This window comes from Anabrus simplex, chromosome 7 (genome assembly GCF_040414725.1).
Source record: "Anabrus simplex isolate iqAnaSimp1 chromosome 7, ASM4041472v1, whole genome shotgun sequence".
Classification (NCBI taxonomy): domain Eukaryota; kingdom Metazoa; phylum Arthropoda; class Insecta; order Orthoptera; family Tettigoniidae; genus Anabrus; species Anabrus simplex.
Window position 1 is genome coordinate 247,153,923 of NC_090271.1, and position 24,605 is coordinate 247,178,527.

Here is a 24,605-nt window from a genome sequence, read left to right on the forward strand (position 1 = left end):
TCATGATTCCTGAACTCTTTACTTGATGTTTCTTGAGTGTCACTATCCACCACCTCCTGAATCCTCGTATTTAGTCCGACACTACACTGTCAACTTCTCCCTTCGTTGGGTCACTTGATCGCCTCGCTCCTCTTGATCTGCAACCTGCCTTGCATCGTGCCTTGATGCCAGGTCCTCTTCCTGATTAAGCTTCTCTTCCATAACTTTCAATTTTGCCACCGTCAAGGTTCGCATCCATTTTCCGTTGGATACAACCAACTGTTGGCCCCTTATATATACCCTCAGACCCTGATATCCGGCTCTCCACAAATGTATCTTCAAAATTTTAAATTTCTCATTCCTTTCTCTTCCCATGTCTCACTTGACCCAGATTTTCCCCTTGTAAATTACTCGCATGTCTTTGCACTATGTCCGCCATTAGGGTAGATAACAACTTAACTTTAATTAGTCTATGACCTTTCACTTTACCTACTCTTTCAGTGTAAACTATGTCCATTTCGCTAAAATACATTTTCATTCTGTTATGGAAAACGTCCACCACTTTATATATAATATCTACTCTCTTCTCTCTGCCTTCCTCCTGCAAACCGTATATGTATATACATTTCTTCATCTTTTACTGACTGCTAGCTTCTGTCTCCTTGAATTTAGACACCTTCTCTTCCAGATTTTTAACTTTCTCTCTTGACGCCTCAATTTCTTTCTCATTTCTTCCTACCTTTGTCACTGAATATTCCGTTTTTAATACATTTCCTCAGATTTCCTAAATCATTAGCTTGGGCTTGTATCATCCCCTTTATCTGATCAAAAGTGCAGATTTATTTAACTACTTTTTTCACCACCTCCCTAATCTTCTCCATGTCTTCCCAGCTGATGTTGCCACTAGCATTCGGGCCGGGGTTCAATTTCACGCCCCCGATAACCAGTAAAATGTTATCACCGCAGCCACCAATAGAAACTCGCCCATCTTCCCTGCTCTCCCTTGCCTGCCGTCCGCATCGTAGTCTCTTTCAACCTCCACTGCCAGCTCCTGATCGCCGCCCGGTACTGCTGGACTCCCACCATGCCTCTCTGCACTCGCCACTCCACACGTCCGCACCGGTTGTTTGTTTAGGCTAGACTGAATTTGTTAACATGCCACTTAAGTTCAGGTGCGTAATTCTCATTCCTGCAGTATAGTTGATTAATTTGTGTAAGTCTTGAGGAGTGTTTACAATGCCTGTAGTAATTGTTGGGAATGCATTTCAAAAACGATAAAACGCGGATACTATTCCTCACACATGGAAGACATCTTGCGAACAACAACAACTCTCAATCCAAATACACTGACTGACAGAGCAAATGCAACACCAAGAAGGAGTGGTCAGAACTTTATGCCAATTGCAGGGTAGACAGACGTCACTGAGGTATGCTCATGATGTGAAATGCGCCGCTGTGCTGCGCACGTAGCGAACGATAAATGGGACACGGCGTTGGCGAATGGTCCACTTCGTACCGTGATTTCTCAGCCGACAGTCATTGTAGAACGTGTTGTCGTGTGCCACAGGACACGTGTATAGCTAAGAATGCCAGGCCGCCGTCAACGGAGGCATTTCCAGCAGACAGACGACTTTACGAGGGGTATGGTGATCGGGCTGAGAAGGGCAGGTTGGTCGCTTCGTCAAATCGCAGCCGATACCCCTAGGGATGTGTCCACGGTGCAGCGCCTGTGGCGAAGATGGTTGGCGCAGGGACATGTGGCACGTGCGAGGGGTCCAGGCGCAGCCCGAGTGACGTCAGCACGCGAGGATCGGCGCATCCGCCGCCAAGCGGTGGCAGCCCCGCACGCCACGTCAACCGCCATTCTTCAGCATGTGCAAGACACCCTGGCTGTTCCAATATCGACCAGAACAATTTCCCGTCGATTGGTTGAAGGAGGCCTGCACTCCCGGCGTCCGCTCAGAAGATTACCATTGACTCCACAGCATAGATGTGCACGCCTGGCATGGTGCCGGGCTAGAGCGACTTGGATGAGGGAATGGCGGAACGTCGTGTTCTCCGATGAGTCACGCTTCTGTTCTGTCAGTGATAGTCACCGCAGACGAGTGTGGCGTCGGCGTGGAGAAAGGTCAAATCCGGCAGTAAATGTGGAGCGCCCTACCGCTAGACAACGCGGCATCATGGTTTGGGGCGCTATTGCGTATGATTCCACGTCACCTCTAGTGCGTATTCAAGGCACGTTAAATGCCCACCGCTACGTGCAGCATGTGCTGCGGCCGGTGGCACTCCCGTACCTTCAGGGGCTGCCCAATGCTCTGTTTCAGCAGGATAATTCCCGCACACACACTGCTCGCATCTCCCAACAGGCTCTACGAGGTGTACAGATGCTTCCGTGGCCAGCGTACTCTCCGGATCTCTCACCAATCGAACACGTGTGGGATCTCATTGGACGCCGTTTGCAAACTCTGCCCCAGCCTCGTACGGACGACCAACTGTGGCAAATGGTTGACAGAGAATGGAGAACCATCCCTCAGGACACCATCCGCACTCTTATTGACTCTGTACCTCGACGTGTTTCTGCGTGCATCGCCGCTCGCGGTGGTCCTACATCCTACTGAGTCGATGCCGTGCACATTGTGTAACCTGCATATCGGTTTGAAATAAACATCAATTATTCGACCGTGCCGTCTCTGTTTTTTCCCCAACTTTCATCCCTTTCGAACCACTCCTTCTTGTTGTTGCATTTGCTCTGTCAGTCAGTGTAAATTCTACACACACAACACTGTTGAAAATAATCGATATTATTCAAGTCTTAGGCTAATTCCTACATCTTCTCTCACCTAAGTTAATGGTGACCAGTCCAACGATAACTTACACAACATACTCAAAGGTTTCGATTTAGAGATTTACGAACCGCCCTTCCAGATCTTGATTCCACCAGTTCACTGGGAGACTCTTCGGTGATGGTCACGGTTTCCTCTTGGATTAGTTCAGCAACTTCCTCACGAAGTCTTGTGCAGATGACAGCATTTTCACTCTGTTGGCCAAGTTCCAGTTCCAACGGGTAGATTCTCTGCACTGGTCTCAGAAGCAAGCCACTTGAGGTCTTCACTCTGACAAGTCTGGTTTCACAATCAGTGCCCTTTAGGAGTTCAACAACTCTTGCAAAAGGCCACTCTATATGTTTTGTGTTGTCATTTCCCACCAACACTATTTCAACAACTGAAATTAGTCCATGTTGCTGTTTATTGGCTAACATCAACTGTCCAAAGTATTCAGAACGAAATCTCCGTCGGAGGTTTTCTCGCCGCTTTTGCCGTTAACGAAGTCTCTTATTTAGATCAGTGGATTAAACTAAATCAAAATCTGGAACACCTATCTCTTCAAGTTCCTGTAGAAACATGCTGGGTGTTAGAGGAGTCAAATCACTGGGATTATGAGACATATGTTAGGGGACGAGCATTGATGACGGCCTCTCAGTTGCACAAAATTATCTGCATCTCCTTAGTAGTCAACTGATATTCGTCCTAGAACACGACGCAGTAGTCTCTTCAATATTCCGATAAGCCGCTGCCACCAACCATCCCACCGGGATGCAGTTGGAGGATTAAATTTCCATTTAATTCTTCTGACAGTGCTGAAGAGGCTAATAGCTTCCCAGTCCAAATTCTTACATGCATTATCAGTGCCAGAAAAGTTAGTACCATTGTCACTATAGACAAGAGATGGCCGACCTCTTCTACTAATTAATCTCCTAAAACTCTGTATGAAGCCGTCAGTTGAGAGGGAAGACATGAGCTCCAAAAATACTGCTCGATACAACCCACCAATATACATAAACGCCCATGACTTTTTATTACTGCCCTTCTCCATCTTGAGGTATAACGGATCTGCTAAATAAACACCAGTAACTTCAAATATCTTAGCATTTCGCACGTCTGTCCTCAGGAAGAGGTACAGGATTAACTTCTAAATGCTTGGCTGTTTGCTTCTTACATTGAAGACATTTACCCAGAATTGATCGAACAGTTAGTCTTCCAAGAAGAATCAAAAAATTTTCTCTAAGGAGTATCATCATCATCTGTGGAACTGCGTGACACGATTATTTATGTGAATCCATTATCAGGCGAAATACAACTGGGTGCTCGGAACTAGGCAGAACAGGTTGTTGACAAAAATCGTTTACATCCTTCCTATGCGAGACTTTTGTCGTTAGGTGTAGAATTCCATTAATATCAATGAATGGGACAAAATTAGACAACTTTTGGTCATTCACCCCAGAGGAACTTTACGCTCAGCCACCGCTAATTCTTCTGTAGTCCAATTACCATAGAATCTCTCATGTTCCTTCGTTCGACAATCCTTCACAAAGGATATAACCAACCAATTAAACGTTTGCTTTGCCTAAAAGTAGAGAAGCAGGCAAAAAATCAAAAATGTTCAACTGAAGCTGAGAGCATAAAGGAAACAACACTTTCCTTCTTGCCGCCGGTAATCTCCTCTTCGTAAAACTGTACGTCTACCTTGGGCCATGTACTTTAATGTTCTTGTAGCCAGTTAGATCCCTCCCATCATCTTGATTCTAACAACTTCTTAGCAGTAGCGGCACGTGACTGCAGGTCTGCAGGATTCATGGTGCCTGAAACATGCCTCCATTCCTGTCCTTCAGTCAGTTACCTGATTTCTTTAACTCGGTTGAATATGAATATGAACACATCCCATTGAACTCTTTGAATCCACGCTAAGACGGAAGTTGCATCACTCCAAAATATTGTCTAAACACCAGGGTTGTTGAAATCATGAACAATTTTAGAGTACATATTAGAAGCTATTGTTGCAGCTAACAACTCCAACCTTGGGATTGCTATTTTCTTGTTAGACTTACTAATAGGAGAGACTCTTCCTTTAGCGGGGATGAGCTGGACATGAACCTGATCCTGATATTCAACACGTAGGTAAGTCACAGCTTCATACGAGAGTTGACTTGCGTCGCAGAAGATATGAAGTGTCCAGTTTTCTTGCGATTCTGACTCCGGTAACCATCTGGGAATTTTGATTTCTTCTAAGCATGACAAATCCCTTATCCACGTCAAGAATTGTGATTTAAGTTCCTCATTCACTTCCTGATCCCAACCTATACCTGATTTCCAGGTCTGCTGCAGAAGAAGTTTGGGAAGCAATACGACACTACAGGCTACTCCTATGGGGCCAAAAATCCGATGAGCTGCTGAGAGAATAACCTTCTTGGTTATTTTCTCCAGGCGAAAGGAATTTACCTTTTGTACATTTATTTGTAGGGTATCTTCTGATTTATCTCACAGTAACCCTAAGACATTAGTAGGCTTTGCTGATGGCAAGGAAGGGTTTGTGAACTCCCACACTCGAACCTCGAACTTTCACTCATGATGGAAGTTGCTTCGTCAATAAACTGCTGCAACTCGTTTATATCATCTATACTGGTCAAACAATTGAAAACCAAAATCTCTGAGCTAACAGTTCTACAAAATCTTGAGATTAAAATTATGTACCTTCTTTACCTGGTCTAGTACAGTCTGCAGGTGGTACTTGATTATCCACCAAGAAGATATGGGCTACATGTCACTCCAAATACTACAAGACAGTGTTGATAGATCTTGAAGGTACCCTAACGGTCGATCCACGGAATCTCAAAATGACCGGTTCCCTTAGAGATGTTGATCCGCAGGAAAACACGCCGGATGTCAGCCATTACTCCAATTCTCTTCAACCGGAAATGAGCCAATACTGAAGGAAGTAGTTCTATGAGACTTGATCTTTTTTCAGCACAACTGTTAACACTGGGATTCTTATTTTCACATGCAGATGCATCAAACACTGGACGAACAGACGTGGTACTATTCTGCTTCACGGCGTGACGATGCGACAAATAATGACAGGGAGAATCCATTCTTCGGGTACCTCTTCTATTATACCTTCCTGTATCCACTCATCCACAGTACAGACTGATATGCATCATAGTAGCCATCAGATTTTAATATTTTAACTGTGGAATGGACTCTCTTTACAGCCATATTGTAGTTGTTAGATAGTGGAGAATGATTTTATATCCAGGGTAGGCAGCACTCAAATATACCATCTTCATTTATCCTTACTGTATCCTAGATATGTTGATGAACAGCCTCTTGAAGTTCTAATTTACTCTCCTTCTCAGCAGGGTCCATTATGCCAAGGACACCCAGAGTCCACAAATCTGATACATGGGCTTCTCTTGTTAGCATAGCGGTCACCACCATAGCCATACTTTCCTCATTACTAGGTTGAAGATGCTTTGCCCGTTAATATTCATCACAAACGAGTTTCCATGGCCACTAGTCCAGTTCTCAGTATCTTGTGGCCTCCTGTAAACAATTTGCCTGCAACATCAGCTCCAATTTATATTTCTATTGGTCCATAAGTTTCGATGTTACTCAAAACCGTTGCCTACGCTATAATACAAGGCCTTGAAATGCACTCGTGGAAACGGGTTGCTTCCTAGTTCACCATTCAGCCGCTAGGATCGCGGTCTTGCCCCCTTGTATTCGCATGGCGTATATGTCAATAAGTAAAGTATATCCTAAGAAAACAGAACTGAATGTTTTTGCTAGTATTGACAGTACTTTATTTATAGAGCGGTGCTGCATTGGCTTGGATATGTCATTGAAGTTTCAAAACTTTCCTTCTGAGGGGCTTCTTATCAAGTTTCAAAACTTTCTCTCTTCTACTTGAATGGCTCAAAGCAATGTTGTCTAACAGATGTCTCAGAAATTTTCATAGTAGAAAAAGAGGTGGTTTGTCGCCTTTACACTTTCCACACTTAATTTCACTGTTGAACATGTCTTCGGAAAAAATAAACGTACACCTTTTAGTAACTCTCTTCGGGACAAGTACTGCGTAGCGGAAGTGACAAATTCCGTCGTTCACTGCAGAAGTGCCACAGACGATTTTCGGTATCTGAGGGCTCCTCGATCTTGAAAACGAATAAGACACAATGTTGGACTTTGAGTAGCTGGAGAACAGATATGTTCTACGCAGCCTTTACAGTCTGTTTTTTCTTTTGCCACACGAATCATAATGTCACTGTATTCCGCTTGGCGTCTTAGGTACCTGAAGAAGAGCTCGATGTCATAGCTCGTTAGGTTCCTCATCAATGCATAATGCAAATGTATACTTATGAGGTATTTTACGCAGGCCACAGTGGACTGGGTAGGCAAGATCTATGCCTGATACATTTCTCTCATGATTCTTTTTTACTTTCTCTGAATGCATTATACGTTTCTTAATATATGACAGCAAATCATTAATTAACCAACTGAGGAGTTCATCTTCAGTACTAAAAATGCGGTCTGTTTTTTTGCTAGTGACTTTACATCCCACCGACACAGATAGGTATTATGGCGACGATGGGATAGGAAAGGCCTAGGAGTTGGAAGGAAGCGGCCGTGGTCTTAATTAAGGTACAGCTCCAGCATTTTCCTGGTGTCAAATCGGAAACCACGGAAAACCATCTTCAGGGCTGCCGACAGTGGGATTCGATCGAACCCACTATCTCCCGGATGGAAGCTCACAGCCGCGCGCCCCTAACTGTACGACCAACTCGCCCGGTTAAAATATGCTCTTTGTTCTCGTTCCTGAATATGTCCCATGTGAGGTGTTGCAGACGTTATGCGCATTGAACAATTTAATAAAATGCTCCATAAAACAAATGGCTTATTTTAAACTGTATTTTATGCTCTCGGGACAAAACCACCTCCATACTTTACAAACCAGAGATTGTTTCAGGGGAAATACAATATTTTTAGCTCTTGCTACATTCACTTTCGTGAAATTTGTTGGGCAAATTATTTTCCTCGTTGGTTTCCTAATTTAAAATTTCTGAGTTCGAAGACGCCTCTCAAATGATTGCCGGTCACGGTAGCATAGTTTAAAAAAAGTCCAGTGACAAATTTTGGGATCGCCCGATTCTTATGACGTAACTCGGATCAAAACTTAGGAACAGAGGCCTACTTCGATCAGCTTGAAGTCGTATCTCATGCGTAATACTTCCTCTGTATAATGTTTCGAACATTGAACATTCACTGGAAACTTGTGAAACGAAATTCCACTACCTTTAATTTCTCGTGAATAAACCATGACTGGAACTGCGAATGCTTAACATCAGACAAATACATAATACATTCACAACCAACTCAGTTAATGAACACGTTTAAAGGCGCGAGCCTGGTAGACAGGGGGCAAGATAGCGATCCTAGCGGCCCGGCATTGAACTTCAGTGTAACCACTTCCATAGCGTTTAACGGGCTCTATTTCCAGGCCTTGTATTATAGCGTAGGCAACGCTCAAAGCAATGTCCTGACTACTTAGTTCCTAAATCCAAGGACCTTTATATACTGAAGGTATGCCACCACAATGTCTTGTTTGGTCTAATGCTTCAAAGTGACAGTAGTAGTTACCATCCAGACTAGAGAGATAAATAGTGTGCACAATATGATGGTATACTACAGTGGTTATACCTCCAAAGAGAGAGTGTTGGATATTTTCCTGTCTGCCCATTTGATATTCCACTTCCAGTGGCTGTACACTTCAAAATGTGGGAACGCTGCGATGCTGAATCAATTACTGTCCTTACAGTCCGTTCAACTCCTTGTCACCGAACCTTGACGACTAATCTTTGCATTAATAACCCACATTGGTTCGACAAACTAGCTAAAGCCTCATATTTCTGGACTTGCGCAGTAGAAGCCATTTTGTCTCCTGTTGAGTTCGGTCTCTCTACGGCTGAGTCTACCTGGGTTTGTAGCATTATCACACATAACCACGAAATGTCCTCGATCACAAATGATGCACCTAGGCGTTTTTCTACATTTCTTCGCTGAATGTCCGACCTTGAGACACGAGTGTAAGATGACGTTCTTGCAAAGTCAAACCGGCACCATCCTGAAGGTCCCAGAAACAACCTTCGGACGATGGTTTTATAAACTTGCACGCCTGAGAATGAGGCCCCCAGGTGAGAAGGTTGATAGCGTGTTCGCCCCAAAAAGGGAGTTAAAGCGAACGCCATAGAGAGACCAAAAATAGTCAAGTCCAACAACAACACACAAGAAACCTCCATACAAGAGGAAAAGGCGCACTTACGTTAGAAGGAGGAAGGAAGCCGAAAAGGCCGTGGTCAGAAATTTAATAAGAAACAGTTACAGTGCTTCATTGATTTAGGGAAAGGAAAATCCACGATTTGTAAATACAAGTGAATTTAATTCTTAAGGAATGTGTTGCAATCACATTAAAAGTAAAATTAAAATTCAACTTGAAATTAAAAGTTCTTGAATGCTATTAAAACTCTCTTGAAAACTCTGGTAAACTATGAAAAATCATTCCGTTTTGGAATGCAAAAAAAAAGTGGAAAAGCAATTAACTTAGTTAAATTAAAATGAATTGTTGTTTAAATTGACATTAAATTACAGGAACAATAACATATAAGTCAAATAGAGTTGGTTGTTTAAAAAATTGCTGACCTCGAAAAGAAAACTAATGAAACAAGAAGGATTAAATCTTACCTACACGACCGGTCGCCTATCCTAAAATTGATTAAACTTAAAATCTAGAAAATTATTAGCCCTTGATTGCAGTAGAATTCACCAATAAGGAATCTCGTTTACATCACGGGGAGCCTACACAATGGATATTATATTATACCAACAAAACACGCGAAACCACATTTCGATAAATTACCAAACCGAGAAAAATAAATGGCAAAAAATTAGAATAACTTTACACTTAGAGAACACGAAAATCAATCACATCCACGTTAATGAAGGTACAATTAAGTCGCCACGGACCGGTTAAATCCAAGTTAGCCCAACAATGCAATCAACAATACGTTGCGAAGGCAACAACAACAAATCATGTCCACAAGGACAAAAAGCGATACAGAAATAGCCCAAAAAGGAAAAATAAATTACAAGAGCCAGAAAAAGGAGAACAGAAAACAATAGATTACCCAATAACCCAACCGAGAAAGGAAATTGTGAAGGTTAACCAAAATCAAACAGAACCTTGCGCTGGCTCACCATTTACATTAAGTTCTAGAAATATTTACCAGCTAAAATCATAGTTTAACTTTAAATTAATTTTGATAATCAGTCCACACCGCTGTTTTCTATTAAAAGAACTATGATGAAGCTTCTTGGTGAACACATGGTAAAGTTACGAACATGTAGTCATTACACAAGTCGGAGATGATTATGTTTATTATTATTATTATTATTATTATTATTATTATTATTATTATTATCCCGGGTAGAGATCACTTTTGGAACACCTGAGCAAAATCATTTCTTGGAATATTTCACAGTTCTTTGTAGAATTTCCATGAGTAGATAAAAATAAAACTTACAGTTATCGATCCATGAACAGAGAAGGGACGCCGAGGGCTACATTATGTTACCTTATACAACCAGGTCCAAAGGAGAAGAAAAATGCAGTTTAACTGCTCGTGCCGCACTTGTAGAATTTATCGTAGCCAACTACCAGGTTATAAGGGCACGAAATGCCCTTTTTTTACGGGGGGCCCCCGTAGCCCGCTCCCCCGCCGTGACCATCGACTCAATCTACATGGCCTCCGACATGCTATTAATTTCTAAGTAGAAAAGAGATAGCTGTGTGATCTGCCTGTTTCCATGTCAGACACGTTACCAGGCGAGATTGTGTTAGGTATATGGTGTTGAAGTATGGTATTGAAGGGTCAGGGAAAAACCACATAGGCAGAAAGAAGAAAGAGCCTACATGTAAAACCTGACTTCTTTTGATAGCACATGCAAGGATGTGGGCTGGAGATAGACCAGAGGTTGTGTTAGTTTGGATTATGTGTCGTGCAAACATAACCATTTCCTTGCCATTTTCTGTTATTGAGGGGATCAGTCCTTCTTGTCACTGCCTGGTGCGGCTCGGATCTGGTAGCGTCTGGGCTCTGGGCCACAGGTTCGTCCCATTGCCCAGCAGTCAGCAGTCCCTGGTGCCAAGTCTCCTTTTGGAGAGGGGGGAATTAAAGCCAAGCCTTACGTAATGCAAGGGGCTATCTTCTTCCGCCTGTCGATGTCCCTCTATGTGGTTTTATTGGAACACACTTGTCTCTGCAACAATTTGTACATATATACATTTAAAATTTTAAAACTTTAGAGTGCGGGCCGCTCTCTTCCGCTCTCGTGTCCTGTGAAACAAGTACATCGTAAATTAAATGATATTATCAGGGGTGGGTTATCTGTCCACTCCCTTGTCGCTGGCAGGGGGCGGGGGTGGATTGGGTCGTCCCTTATTAAGGCTGAGTTGCCTTCGTCTTGATGTATTTCTTATCTCAATCCTCCCTCGCTTGATTACCGGTGGTGGCTAGGTTTGTAACATAACATAACAAAAACATAACATAGCATAATAATATTAGTATAGCTTAATCTAGGATATACGTGATCAGGTATGTACATATATACAGGCGTTGCAGTGTGGTGTGTGGGCGTAATGTTAAGTGGAGCGGTGTAGTGGGTAGGTGTCAGCTTAGGAGCGTGGGCGGCTTTGGCCCCCCGGCCTCCCAACCCTGTGGCTGAACAGAATGTGTTTCGGCGTGGGGTATTTTGTGTATAGGTCGACGTCATAGCGTCCGATTCCACTGACAAGTGGGTTGACCTTACTACCCCATGACTTCTTGTACATTCGGAGTGTTTGCTTTCGAATGTGTTGCCTTATCGAGCTGACTTTCGCAATAGAGCGTAGTTGGCGTATTGGCGTGTCGTACGGGAGTCTAGCCGCTGCTCGAATGCATTTGTTTTGTATTAGCTCCAGCTTATCCACATTTGTCTTAGCAGTGTAGCCCCAGGCGGGGGCTGCGTACGTTATTATTGGCCTAATTAGGGCCTTGTACATGTTGATTGCTACTCTCTTGTTAATACTGGATCTTTTGTTCAGTATGGGATAGAGCTGTGACAGTCGTGCGTGTGTTTTCCGCTGGATCTCTTTAATGTGATATAGCATGGTTAGTTTTCTATCTAGGACTACTCCTAGATATTTGACCTTGTCGTGCCATGCTATATCTCGATTGAACAGATTGAGCGGTTTTATATTGGCTGGCCTGTGTGTGCGTCTGTTCTTCCTAGTGAACATTACAGCTTGGCATTTGTCTACATTGACCTTGATACGCCATTTGGTTAGCCAGGGCTCGAGGGTTCGCAGTGCTACTTGTAGTCTCTTTCGGGTGCATGCTAGTTGAAAGTGTTGTACTGTGATAGCAGTGTCATCCGCGTAGAGGTGCGTGGTAGTGAGTTCCGCTGTCGGCATGTCATTCGTAAATAGAATGAACAGGATTGGTCCTATTAGTGACCCTTGGGCTACGCCCGCCCTGATCGGTCGCGTGCTTGACAGTGTGTTATGAACGTCTACTTGGAACTCTCGGCCTTCCAGGTATGATTTAATTAATCTTATGTACCCTGGTTGGAATTCGAGGTCTATTAATTTCGCTAATAGGCCTTCGTGCCAAACTTTATCGAATGCCTTCTGGATATCAAGGAATACCGTGCCTGTGTCCCTCCGCTTGTTTAGTCCGATGGTCGCTTGTTCTAGGACCCGGGTAAGCAGTTGCGGGGCGGAGTGGCCGTTCCTGAAACCGAATTGTTCGTTTCGAATGATTCCTCTTTCCTTGATATGTGCTATTAGCCTTTTCAGCAGTATTTTCTCGAATACTTTGCTGAGGGCGTCCAGGAGACTGGTGGGCCTGTAGTTATTAGGGTTAGATTTGTCCTTGCCTGGTTTGCCAAATACAAAGATTCTCGCCTTTTTCCATTGTTCTGGATAATACTGCAATTGGAACATGGCGTTGTATATTTTAGTGAGTAGTGCGAGGGCTTTCGGAGTTAGCTTTTTTAATATTATGTTCTGTATCTCGTCTGGGCCGGGTGCCTTCTTCGGGTTAAGGTGGTCTATTATCCACTTAATTTCGTGGATATTAGTCTTCTTAAGGTCGGGCTTAGGTGCGTTTGCTAGGAATTCCGCTACCTTGGCCTCTGTTTGCCTAATGAAGGCGGGGTCTGACGGTTCGTCATTGGGCGAAAAGGCCTCTTCCAGTGAGTCGGCTATCATCTCGGCTTTATCTTGGTTTTCGTATACTGGTCCGTTAGGTCCCTTAATTGTTGGGATCACGTGTGGTTCTCGCGTGAAATATCTCGCTAAGTTCCACACCGGTCTGGTATTAGTGTCAAACGTACTCAGTTTGTTATTCCAGATCTGAGACCTATACTCCACTATTCCGGTTTCGATTTCGACCCTGAGTTCATTTTTGCGTATCCGGTCTTCATCGCGGTGGTATCGGGCCCAGTTGCGCTTGTGTCTGTTGCGCTGTCGTATTAGATCTTTAATGTGGGCCGGTAATTCAATGTTAGTGTTTTGTCTAGGTTTGTGTACCGGGATACTCGCAGTAGTGGCTGCCTGGATCGCATTTATGAGTGTTTTTAGGGATTCATCCGTTTGGGCTGGGTTTACTATTTGTATGTCCTCAGTCCCCTGTAGGCGTGTATCGAGTTTCCTTTCAAATTTACCCCATTTGGCTGCTTTATAGTTGAGTCGGCGCTTGGGGTTATTCTCATATTCCTCCGGGTTCGCTTCCAGTGTAAATATTACTGGTTGATGCCTCGACCCTAGGTCGTTAATGACCTTTGTGGTGTGTCTTTGAGGAATATTTCGCAGTAGGGCTATGTCTAGAATATCATCGACCTGTTCGTTTGGCGCTAGGAACGTGGGTTCGCTGGGGGCTGTTACCACATAGTCCTGGGATAGCATGTGGTTATACAGCCTTGTGCCGTCTGGGTTAGGTTTCAGGCATCCCCAGCTGGCGTGTTTCGAGTTTAGGTCTTCTCCTAGTATCGTGTTTCGATTTAGCCTTAGGTCTGGAGTATGCCAATATGACATTAACGAGTGTTCCTCGCACTGGCATGGCAATTCCGTATGCCTCCAGCTCGACCAGTTCTGGTAAGTCAATTTCCATATGTTTAATGTCCTTCCTTACCAGAACTGCCACTCCTCCGACTTTGTTTGCCTTGTCGCTACGGTGTATTTTATAGCCTCTTATGGTGAACTTCTTCCCCGGTGGGAGGAAGGTTTCAGTTAGGAGGGCTACGTGTATGGTGTTCGCGGCTAGGAATGCTTCGAGTTCATATTTCCTAGAGCTGACGCCCTGGCAGTTCCATATTAGAACTCGAAGCTCCTGCGTGTTATTATTATTATTATTATTATTATTATTATTATTATTATTATTATTATTATTAGTATTATTAGTATTATTATTATTAATATTATCTTCGTTGGGTTCTTCAGCCATCCGGGGTTAGGAGTTCGGAGATTGCATTAGCCAGGTCCCTTAGCCAGGGGTAGGGGAGCATGTTGGCCATCATAACACCAGTGGTTATGGCTACCGAGAGGTTCAGGTTCGGAAAGAAGGTTTTCAGGATTTCTTCTATCCTTTCCCTGAACGCCTTCACTGCCATGTTCCCCGCTGGCTGTTGTGCCTGTAACTGTGTAGTTGGTGAGTTTGGTGTGGTGAGAGGGGGAGGGGTGAGGGGGGTGGTGGTGCGGATGCCGGCTGGCTATCGGCAGGTTCTCTGCGGGGGGTGGAGCTGGCTTGGGGCGGGCCCTCTAGCAGCTCGGGAGTTGCTGGCGTGGACTTAACCTGCCTTTGTTTATTTTCATGGGGCTGGGCCTTCCTGTTGTTGTTGTTGTTTGAGGTCTTAGTTCGGACGGTGGTGGAGGTTGGTTGGGCTGAGGGCCCGGGGTTGTGTTTACCTACCGTCCGTACGGGCTTGAAATTTAAGATGCCTCCGTCTGATGGGCGCTGGTTTTCTGAAGGACCTTGTTTTCGGCCCTTTGTGCCTGACGGGCTTGCGGGACATGAAGGGTCCTTTTTACCTGAGGGGCCTAGGTCCTTTTTGCGTGAAGCGCCTGAGCCTGAAGGGCCTGAGCCTGAAGGGCCTGCTTGGGCCTTAGGGTTGCCACGCTTGTTACCCTTTGGTCCTTTGCCTTGATGGGCGGCTTCGTACTCCTTGCGGCTAGGACAGTCTTTAAAATTGGCTGCGTGTTTTCCCCCGCAGTTAGCGCACTTGGAGTACGCGGGGTCGTTGCCGTGGGGGCAGTCGCGGGACAAGTGGGAGGCGGCGCATCTGCGGCATCTGGGCTCCAGTCGGCACGCCGCCCCTGGATGGCCATGCCTCTGACACACTCCACATTGGGGGCCAGTGGCTGGGGGGCGGTATGGCTCGACCGACACCAGCATGTTCGCGAGCATCCGCATTTTCCGCAGATTGTCCGCGTCTGGGGTGTCCGCCACTGCAACTAGGAATAGGTTGCCCTTGGCTGGCCTATTCCCTGCCCGCATCCGCACAACGGAGAATGCGGGGATATCCTGAGCCTTCAATGCTAGCTGGATTTCGTCCGCATTGCTTCCGTTAATGGGGTCCTCACTACGAAACGCCTCATAGTGCTATTGGGCAATACTCTTACGAAGTTAATATTTAGCCGTCTTAGCACCTCGATAGCGGTTTCATAGCTCTCAAAGCTCGTCATGTGTAGCCGGATCGCTTCATGTGCGTCTACTCTCGGCCTGGAGAAATAATATTTTCTCTCTTCATGCGGCAGCTTTTTGAGGAGCTCCATTTCAAGTGCCTTCGTGTCTTTGGTGTATACCGTAAGAGGTGGGGGGTTGACCCCTTACAGGTGACCTGTTTCTTTTGTTGTGGTGGTGGAGGTGGGCTCTGACGAGTCTGCCTCTTGTGTGTGGAGTGCTGGGGTTGGGTTGAGCCGATAGATGTTTCGGTGCTACTATCAACTCGGGTACTTGGCTTATTTCTCCCACCTGCCTGGGCCTTGCGGCTCAGGGGCTGGGTTGCTTTCCCTTTCCCTTTCCCCTTCCCCCTCTTCCTTCCCTTTGCCAACCTGAAGCCGTCACCCTGGTTTCCCGACTGGGTGGCTTGGACCTCGCGTTCGGTCACCCCGTGCTGGCTGGGTCTCTCTCCCTCGGAGCTCTCAGCTTCGGCCTCCTGGGATGCGCCTGTAAGGTCGATCACCAGTGAGGCCTCGTCCGACTCCGAGTCCGAGTTTCCCGCTCGCCCGGGTGGGGGTTGGACTTTAATTGGCGCCATTCGCCGAGTCCGCTTCTTCATCCTCCTCCCTCCCTTGTGCGCTGATGCCTCTATGCTCAGGTTGGCGGAACTGGGTCCCGCTTTCCCGGCGTCCGGCTGGCTGACCACTGGGTTGGGTGTGAGGGTTCGGTTCTTGTCAGGGGGAGAGGTAGCCTCCAGTTTGTGTTGGTGTTGCTCCACAGTCACTGCCTCAGCGGAGGCATGTGACTGATCCTTCCCGTGCTCGGGTTCCGGCACTTCGGGGCCTAGCTCCGGTTCCCGTTCGACCGAGCACAACGTCACGCACCCCAGCTCAGCTTCCAGGCATCGCCTGCTCTTATTTCGGGGTTCAGCCCTGCGGCTGGCCGACCGAGTGGGGAGCGGCTACACTGGTATGTGAGAGCTGACCTGTACTGACGGGGTGGTTATTGGAGATGTCGTGGTGGTGGTAGTGATGGTGGTGGTGGTGCACGCATAGTTGCGCATAGCTTGCCCCGTCAGGTAAACGTTTCCCGTCAGGTTTATTAGCTGTGAGTCAGGGGTAAATTCTGCTCTCAGCTCCTGTACTTTCCGTTCCCTGCTCTCGGAGCACGCTAGGCGCTGAGTCATCCCCAGCTGTCGCTCGGGCGGGACATTGACCGGAGCGAGGGCCGGTAGCGTGACGCTATGCGCGCTGGTAGTGTTGAACCCTAAGGACGTGTTCAATACATTGCTACTGAAAAATAATATATTGCCCGTGGGTGTTATTGGCGGGGGGCAGCGCTGTGAGAACTGCGATTTGCCCTCCGCTGATGAACTGTCGGCCGTAGAGTGAGAGCGCTGTGAGAACAGCACTTCATTCACGACCGGCGAAATGACGCCCGCTGTTTGGGTAGAGTGCTGTGATAACAGCTGCTCCGCCTTGGCGGCCATCTCTGGACGTTCTCGGCGATCGATGAGTGTCTGTGTGGTCCCAGGCTCATCGACAAATTGCTCTTTCGAAAGATTGCTCTTTTGGAAAGAATGAACCTGGTCCGTGTGTGTAGATGTGGGGAAGAGCTAATGCGAACTAGTGAACGCGGGGTGATCCGACACGAACGGGCCCCTGGCTCACGGCAATCCCTGACTAACCCTAGGCACCGAGAGGCGGTAGCCGGTTGGGGCGAGTGTGTGTCTATCTCGAAGTTCTTGACGGTCTCGATGTGGGGCGAGTAGTGCATGGCACTACCCGCAGCCGTTGAGAGGGGAGAGAGAGCGGAGCGATAGGCACGTAGGTCCTCTCGCTGGCGCAGTCGAACTCGTCCTCACACCAAATGCTTCTTTTTTTTATCGGGGGGGGGGGCCCGAAGCCCGCTCCCCCCGCGTGACCATCGACTCAATCTACATGGCCTCCGACATGCTATTATTTCTAAGAAGAAGAAAGAGATAGCAGGGAGGAGTGGGAGGTGATACAAGGAGTATCTGCCGGTTTCCGAGTCAGACTCGCTACCACGGCAAAGTTTGTATTGGTTGGATAGTGTTAAGGTATGGTATTGAAGGGTCAGGGAAAAACCACATAGGCAGAAAGAAGAAAGAGCCTACATGTAAAACCTGACATCTTGTGATAGCACATGCAAGGATGTGGGCTGGATAAAGTCCAGAGGTTGTGTTAGTTAGGAATAGGTGTCATGCATTCATAACCATTTCCTTGCAATTTTGTTATTATGGGGATCAGTCCTTCTTGTCACTGCCGGGTCGGCTCGGGTCTGCTAGCGTCTGGGCTTTGGGCCACAGGTTCGTCCCATTGTCCAGCAGCCAGCAGTCCCTGGTGCCAAGTCTCCTTTTGGAGAGGGGGGAATTAGAGCCAAGCCTTGCATGCAAGGGGCTATCTTCTTCCTCCTGTCGATGTCCCTCTATGCGGTGTTGTTTGAACACACTTGTCACTGCAGATCTAAAACTAAGATTATTAATAACATATGTATATACAAGTTCTCATTGGAGTGCCGGCTGTTTGCCTGCTCTCATGTCCAGCTTACAACCTAGATAGGAAAGAGATAACAGATAGATATTAGTGCTGTTTATAGGGCGCGGGCTGGTGTTCCGCTCCCATGTCTCTGTAGTGGGGCGGGGGTGGATTGACACGTCCTTGGTCGTCTGGCTGCGTTGCCGTCGTCTTCTTAAGTTGTACTTTTTGTCAATCTTCCTCGCCTGGTCCCTGGGTCTAGGACAGCTGAAACATATTTACATATTTACATAGGAGTCTGCAGTGTGTGGGTGTATGTGGTATATAGGTGTCAGCTTGGCGGGAGTGGGTTGGCTATCGGCCCCTCGCCCACCCAACCCTGTGGCTGAACAGAATGTGCTTCGGTGTAGGATACTTTTTGTACAGATCAACGTCGTAGCGTCCGATCCCGCTTATTAACGGGTTGATCTTATTACTCCATGACTTTCTGTACATGTTTAGTGTCTGTTTACGTATTTGGTGCCTTATTGAGCTGACTTTCGCAATACTGCGTAGTTGGCGTATTGGCGTGTCGAAAGGGAGTCTGGTCGCTGCTCGTAGGCATTTATTTTGTATTAATTCCAGCTTATCCAGGTTCGTCATTGCAGTGTACCCCCACGCTGGGGCTGCGTACATGATTATTGGTCTGATTAAGGCCTTATACATGTTTATGGCTACTTCCGTTTTAATACTGGACTTTTTGTTCAGTATAGGATATAGCTGGTTAAGTCGTATGTGTGCTTTTCTTTGAATATCATTGATGTGGTGTAGCATGGTGAGCTTTCTGTCTAGGATTACTCCTAGGTATTTGACTTTGTCATGCCACACTATATCTTCGTTGAAAAGCTTTAGCGCTTTTATGTTGACTGGTTTGCGTGTGAGTCTGTTCTTCTTAGTGAACAGCACTGCTTGGCACTTGTCAACATTGACCTTGATGCGCCATTTCGTTAGCCAAGGCTCGAGAGTTCTTAGTGCTACTTGGAGCCTCTTTCGAGCGCACGCTAGTTGTGGATGTTGAACTGAGATAGCGGTGTCATCAGCGTAGAGGTGTGTGGTAGTGAGTTCTGTCGTAGGCATGTCGTTTGTATACAGGACGAAGAGGATTGGGCCGATAAGGGACCCTTGGGCTACGCCCGCTCTAATCCTGCGAGTACTTGACAGCGTGTTATGTACGTCTACTTTGAACTCTCGGCCCTCCAGATAAGATTTAATAAGTCTTATATAGCCTGGGTGGAATTCGTGGTCTATTAGTTTCGCTAGTAGGCCTTCGTGCCAGACTTTGTCAAATGCTTTCTGGATATCAAGGAAAACCGTTCCTGTGTCTCTTCGTTTGTTGAGACCTATGGTGGCTTGTTCTATGAATCGAGTGAGCAGTTGTGGGGCAGAATGTGCGTTCCTAAAGCCAAACTGCTCGTTGCGAATTATGCCTTTTTCCTTGATATGCCCTATTAACCTTTTCAGTAGTATTTTCTCGAATACTTTACTGAGGGCGTCCAGAAGGCTGATGGGTCTGTAGTTGTTGGGGTCTGACTTGTCTTTGCCTGGTTTTCCAAATACGAGGATCCTAGCCCTTTTCCATTGTTCAGGGTAGTATTGGAGTCTGAACATTGCATTGAAGATGCTGGTAAGTAGTGTTAGGGCTTTGTGAGTTAATTTCTTAATTATTATGTTCTGGATCTCGTCTGGGCCTGGCGCCTTCTTGGAGTTAAGATGACCTATAATCCACTTAATTTCGTGTATATTTGTCCTCTTAACCTCCGGCTTAGGTGCGTTTTCAAGGAATTCTGCTACCTTTGCCTCAGTTTGCCTGATGAAGGCTGGGTCAGATGGTATTTCGTTTGGGGTGAAAGCCGCCTCTATGGAGTCCGCTATGATTTCGGCTTTGTCACGGTTCTCGTATACCGGGCCGTTAGGTCCCTTGATGGTAGGGATGTTGTGTGGTTCTCGCGTGAAGTGTCTCGCTAAGTTCCACACTGGCCTGGTGTTGGTGTCGAAAAGTTTGAGGTGGTTGTTCCACTTTTCCGACCTGTATTCGAATAGTTGCTTTTGTATTTCCGTGTTTAATTCGTTTTTCATCTCGCGGTCTTCGTCTCTGTGATGTCGAGCCCAGTTACGCCTGTGACTGTTGCGCCTGCGTATTAACTCTTTAATGTGCGCTGGAATCTCGAAAAGAGGTGTTTCTCTGTGTTTGCTTAGCGGTATGCTGGCAGTTGTGGCTGTTTGAATTGCTTCTACGAGGGTTTTGACTGCTTCGTCAATTTGGGCTGTGCTGTCTATTAGCATGCCTTCGCTTCCCTGTAGGAGTGTGTCTAGCTTGCGTTCGAATTTGCCCCAGTTGGCTGCTTTATAGTTGAGCCGGCGTCTGGGGTTTTTCTCATATTCCTCTGGGTTCGCATCTAGTGTAAATATCACTGGTTGGTGCCTCGACCCCAGGTCGTTCACTACCTTAATACTATGCCTTTGAGGAATATGTCGCAATAGGGCTATGTCAAGTATGTCGGATACGTGATCGTTCGGTGCTAGGAACGTGGGCTCACTGGGGGCAGTTACCACATAGTCCTGGGATAGCATGTGGTCATACAGCCTTGTGCCTGCTGGGTTTGGTTTCAGGCATCCCCAGGTGGCGTGTTTCGAGTTTAAGTCGCCTCCTAGCACTGTGTTTCGATTTAGCCCTAGTACTGTTTCTATGTCCTGAGTGTTAAGGCTTGTCGGTCTGGAGTATGCTGCTATTACATTTATGAGTGTTCCCTGCACTGGTAGGGCTATTCCACATGCCTCTAGCGTGACCAGCTCTGGTATGTCTACCTCCATGTGCTTGATGTCCTTCCTTACCAGGACTGCCACTCCTCCAACTTTGTTAGCCTTATCGCTTCTGTGCATTTTGTAGCCTCTTATAGTGAACTTCCTCCCCGGAGGGAGGAAGGTCTCTGTTAGGAGAGCTACGTGTATTGAGTTCGCGGCTAGGAAGGCTTCGAGTTCATATTTCCTGGACCTGACGCCCTGGCAGTTCCATATTAGAACTCGAAGCTCCTGCGTGTTATTGTTATTATTATTATTATTATTATTATTATTATTATTATTATTATTATCTTCGTTGGGTTGTTCAGCCATCCAGGGTTAGGAGTTCGGAGATTGCATTAGCCAGGTCCCTTAGCCAGGGGTAGGGGAGCATGTTGGCCATCATAACCCCAGTGGTTATGGCTACCGACAGGTTCAGGTTCGGAAAGAAGGTTTTCAGGATTTCTTCTATCCTTTCCCTGAACGCCTTTACTGCCATGTTCCCCGCTGGCTGTTGTGCCTGTAGCTGTGTTGTTGGTGAGATTGGTGTGGTGGGAGGTGAGGGCGAGGGGGGTGGTGGTGCGGATGCCGGCTGACTATCGGCAGGTTCTCTGCGGGGGGTGGAGCTGGCCTGGGGTGGGCCTTCTAGTAGCTCGGGAAGTGCTGGCGTGGACTTAACCTGCCTTTGTTTGGTTTCTTGGGGCTGGGCCTTCTTGTTGTTCTTACTTGAGGTCTTAGCTCGGACGGTGGTGGGGGCTGGTTGGGCTGAGGGCCCGTGGTTTTGCTTGCCTACCGTCCGTACGGGCTTGAAATTTAAAATGCCTCCGCCTGATGGGCGCTGGTTGTCTGAAGGACCTTGCTTTTGGCCCTTTGTGCCTGACGGGCCTGCGAGACCTGAAGGGTCCTTTGTACCTGATGGGCCTGGGTTCTTCTTGCGTGAAGCGCCTGTGCCTGATGGGCCTGCTTGGGCCTTAGGGTTGCCACGCTTATTACCCTTTGGCCCTTTGCCTTGATGGGCGGCTTCGTAGTCCTTGCGGCTAGGACAGTCTTTAAAGTTGGCCGCGTGTTTTCCCCCGCAGTTAGCGCACTTAGAGTACGCGGGGTCGTTGCCGTGGGGGCAGTCGCGGGACAAGTGGGAGGCGGCGCATCTGCGGCATCTGGGTTCCAGTCGGCACGCCGCCCCTGGATGGCCATGCCTCTGACACACTCCACATTGGGGGCCAGTGGCTGGGGGGCGGTATGGCTCGACCGACACCAGCATGTTCGCGAGCATCCGCATTTTCCGCAGATTGTCCGCGTCTGGGGTGTCCGCCACTGCAACTAGGAATAGGTTGCCCTTGGCTGGCCTATTCCCTGCCCGCATCCGCACAACGGAGAATGCGGGGATATCCTGAGCTTTCAATGCAAGCTGGATTTCGTCCGCATTACTTCCGTTAACGGGGGTCCTCACTACGAACCGCTTCATAGTGCTATTGGGCAATATTCTTACAAATGTAATATTCAGCCGTTTTAGCACCTCGATAGCGGTTTCGTAGCTCTCCAAGCTCGTCATGTGCAGCCGAATCGCTAAATGTGCGTCTACTCTCGGCCTAGAGAAATAATATTTTCTCTCTTCATGCGGCAGCTTTTTGAGGAGCTCCGTTTCGAGTGTCTTGGTGTTGGTGGTGTATACCGTAAGGGGTGGGGGGGTTGACCCCTTACGGGTGATCTGTTTCTTTTGTTGTGGTGGTGGAGGTGGGCTCTGACGAGTCTGCCTCTTGTGTGTGGAGTGCTGGGGTTGGGTTGAGCCGATAGATATTTCGGTGCTACTATCGACTCGGGTACTTGGCTTATTTCTCCCGCCTGCCTGGGCCTTGCGGCTCAGGGGTTGGGTTACTTTTCCTTTCCCCTTTCCCTTGCCCCTCTTCCTCCCTTTTGCCTCCCTGAAGCCGTCACCCTGGTTTCCCGGCTGGGTGGCTGGGACCTCGGGTTCGGTCACCCCGTGCTGGCTGGGTCCCTCTCCCTCGGAGCTCTCAGATTCGGCCTCCCGGGATGCGCCTGAAAGGTCGATCACCAGTGGGGCCTCGTCCGACTCCGAGTCCGAGTTTCCCGCTCGCCCGGGTGGGGGTTGGACTGTAGTTGGCGCCATCTGCCGAGTCCGTTTCCCCCTCTTATTCCTTCCCTTGTGCACTGTTGTCTTCGCGCTCGGGTTTGCGGAACTGGGTCCCGCTTTCCCGGCGTCCGACTGGCTGACCACTGGGTTGGGTTCGAGGGTTCGGTTCGTGTTGGGGGGAGGAGTAGCCTCCATTTTGTTTTCGTGTTCCTCCTCAGCCGCTAGCTCAGTGGAGCCATACGACTGTTCCTTCCCGTGTTCGGGTTCCGGCACATCAGGGGCTAGCCCCGGTTCCCGGTCGCCCGAGCACAGCGTCACGCACTCCAGCTCCGCTTCCAGGCTTCGCCTGCTCTTATTTCGGGGGTCAGCCCTGTGGCTGGCCGGCCGATTGGGGAGCGGCTGCACTGGTATGTGCGAGCTGGCTTGTACTGACGGGGTGGTAATCGGAGATGTCGTGGTGTAGGTAGTAGTGGTGGTGGTGGCGCACGCATAGTTACGCACAGCTTGCCCCGTCAGGTAAACGTTTCCCGTCAGGTTTATTTGCTGGGAGTCAGGGGTAAAGTCTGCTCCCAGCTCCTGCACATTTCGTTTCCTGCTCTCGGAGCACGCTAGGCGCTGAGTCACCTCCAGCTCCCGCTCGGCCGGGTCATTGACCCGAGCGAGGACTGGTAGCGACAAGCTATGCGCGCTTGTAGCATTCCACCCTGCAGACAAGTGCAATATATTATTATTAAACAATATATTGCCGGTTGGGGTATTTGGCGGGGGGGCGGCGCTGTGATAACTGCGCTATGCCCTCCGCTGATGTACTGACGGCCGTAGAGTGGTCAGAGTGCCGTAATAACGACAGCTCCTCACTCTCCGTCATTTCTAGAAGTTCTCGGAGTTTTGTCTGTGTGGTTCCAGGCTTGCCGACAAATTGCTCTTTCCGAAGCGTGACATTGCTCTTTTCTGAATAACAAGCCTGGTTCCGTGTGTGTAGCTGTTGGGACATACGAATTCGAGCTAGTAGACGCGGGATGATCCGTTGTTAAGCGGGTCCCTGGCCTACAGATTCCCTATCTAACCCTAGGTACCGAGAGGCGGTAACCGGCTGGGACAGGTAGTGTATTCTCTCGAAGTTCTCGGTGAAAGGAGAGAGAGAGCGCAGCGAGAGGCACGTATAGTAATAGCCACGTAACGAAATACCCCAGAAAGTAAATATCGCCGCCCGATGCTCTTCTTTTCTCTATTTTGTAATGGCTGATCACTGCTGCCAACCTGCTTGGTTACATATTAAAATCACCAGACATAACCAAACAAACTAACCTCAATGTAAACACCGATAATAAATGTTTCCCTACCCTAGTAAATGATAAAAGTTAAGATGAAATAAATAAAGATATTCATAATTAAGTCGGTTTCCACGCTCAATGAGAAATTTAGGAAATAAACACCCTTTCTCACTCAAATTAATGTTACATATATCTGTCTTTATTTTGATATGCAGTAGGCGTACTATAACCATATTCTTGAAAATAGGGGCGTGTTAAACGATGCAATTTGTTTAATAAGTCTTTGCAGTGTGATTTTCGAAAGTCCAATGACTTCCCTTTCTTTTGCGCGAACATTTCCTTCTCTCTTCAATACCGGTAAC